Below are 2,395 nucleotides of genomic sequence, written 5' to 3'. Positions count from 1 at the left end.
AGGTGGGGAAGGCCGCCCCGCCGTGTCCTTGCCTGTGCTGGAGCACTTGCCATCCTCCCAGCCCACTCCCTCCCCAGCTCTCCCGGCGTCATCACTCCAGCCATGGCAGCCTCTCTGCTTGGCCCCGGCTCTGTCAGCAGGTCCCTGGGGTTCAGGGCCAGCCGGGGGTTGCTTTGCTTGGGTGGAAGTCTGTCAGCACTGTGAACCTCAAGCCTTGGGAAGGCTCTGGTCTGCCCCTTTGACCCTGGGAAGCCAGCTAGGGCTCTGGAGAAAGTAATCGGTGGTTTAGGCCCTCGGTCCAGGAGCCTCCGGACGCTGGCTCTGCCGCCAGCCTTCAGGCTTCATGGAAGCCTTCTCCTGATCGGGGCTGGTGATGCAGGCCGGGACAACCTAGGATTCCAGCTGGACCCACTCAGCCTTGGAACACACCACCGTGACCAGACACGGCGCTTCCTCTCTCCTGCAGCGTTCCCCGCTCCTCCTGGGGGTCCCTGTGGCCTGCAAGGCAGCCCGGGAGGAAGCCATGGGCTCCTACCCGGCAGCAGTCACGGCTCAAACCAGGCCCCACACTGAGCTGGCCACACTTGAGAGCCTGGTATTTTTGTAGCTGGTATGCCTTTAGCTATTATGAAAGAGGTTAGTGTGTTCCCTGTAATAAACTTGTCCCTAAGAAACAGTCTTCCTGAAGGGGAGGGGCACGTGGGGAAAACCACCTGGCATCTCAGTCAATCAACACTGTGTTTATGGGGCTTGGGTGGGGTTGGGGTACTCTGCTCAATGCTGGGCTGGGCACCGGATGGGGGGCAGAATGGGAACCATGGCCACATCCCTTGGGGTGGTGGAGAGACTGGGGGCCTATGGTGCCACCCCTGAGTCGTGTGAGCATTGGCTTTGGAAGTAAGACTGATTCTGGGTTTTCGAGAATGGGCAGGATTTGGGGAGGAGGAGAGATTTCAAGAGATGGGGAGACAATATGAATAAAGGTATGGAGGTAGGAGGAGACTAGTATGCAGAAGGGAGGGCAACCGAGGGGGTCCCTCCCCCTGCTGGGGACTGAGGTGCGGGCATGTATGAGTGAGGGTTTGGGGGCCACTGTGGCGCTGGGGCTACCGAGGGTGGGGCAGATGTGGCCACCCCACACACCTGGATCAGTGGGGCCTCCAGAAGTACCTGCACATCACATTCCTGCACCCAAACGACAGCCTCAAACTCGCAGGAAGCCAGGCAGGGCCAGGGGGCGCCAACCCACCTTCGAGGATGCCCAGGAAGAGGGCAAAGGGGGCAGGGTCTGGTCCCACTGCAGCCCACTGAAAAATGTCTTCCTAGCCCTGTGTTAGTGATTGACGGGGTCTCAGGAATGAGAAGGCAGACTGGGTCTCTGCCCTAAATATGGAAACAGAGTCATAATAAAGTGTAATCAGGCTGGGACGCTGGACACTCAGGACTGTGTGAGCCAGAGGAGGGGGCCTAGTCCAATTGGAGGGGGGGTGGTGAGGGAAAAGCATCCAGGAAGGCTTTCTGGAGGAGGTGGTACCTCAGCCGACTCTCAAAAGCTGACTTAGCCAAGTGAGGAACAGGAGAAGGGTGTCCAGACTGATGGAACAGTATAAGTAAACGTACAGAGGATGACACATCGCAGACTGTTAAAGGAACGATTAATTAGCCATTCCAAGAGAGGTGGGGAGGGGTGACTTTGGAGAGCCAGTCAGAGGGGCCACGAACATCTGGCTGGGGAACTTGGGCTTCACCTTGAGGGCATGGGGGGCCAGGGATGACTTTAAAACAAGCGAGTAGCTAGTTCATTCAGAGCACAAATGTTCCCCAGCTGCCCCCGACTCAGGTCTTAGGCCCACATCCTACTCCAAGAAGCCAAGCCTGCTCAACTGTGAATGGGGTCAAGGGGTCCAAGCTGGGTTAGAATTATCAAGCCTTAGATAATCAGAGTCAGTGGGTCAGAGTCAATGAGTTACCATAGCCTAGCCCATCCTTTGTTTTCTGAGGAAACTGAAGTCCAGAGATGGGCAGTGACTTACCCAAAGTGGCAGAGCACAGGGGACTCGGCCCCATCCTGCTGCTTTCCATCTGAGGTGCAGTCATCCTTGACACGTGCTCTGGTGACAGCAGCTCAGCAGGAGCTGCAAGCTGACCAGGGGGGATGGGGAGGTGCTCTATGTGGAAGGAGGAGGAAGCCGGGCTGGCCAGCCTCCGAGGCTCACAACTGCTACCCCACGTTCCTTGGCCTCCCTGCCTCCACTTTGCTGGGCTCAGCAGTTCTGGGGGCTCTAGTCAGAGGCTTCAGAGCCTCTCTCATGGGGTCTTGTCCCTATGCATAGCACCATTTGATCAGGAAAGGGGCAGGGATAAAGGCACTAGGGAGACGTGTCTCTGACCCAGC

Source organism: Phocoena phocoena, chromosome 2 (assembly GCF_963924675.1).
Source record: "Phocoena phocoena chromosome 2, mPhoPho1.1, whole genome shotgun sequence".
Classification (NCBI taxonomy): domain Eukaryota; kingdom Metazoa; phylum Chordata; class Mammalia; order Artiodactyla; family Phocoenidae; genus Phocoena; species Phocoena phocoena.
Note: the sequence above shows the minus strand (reverse complement) of the source record.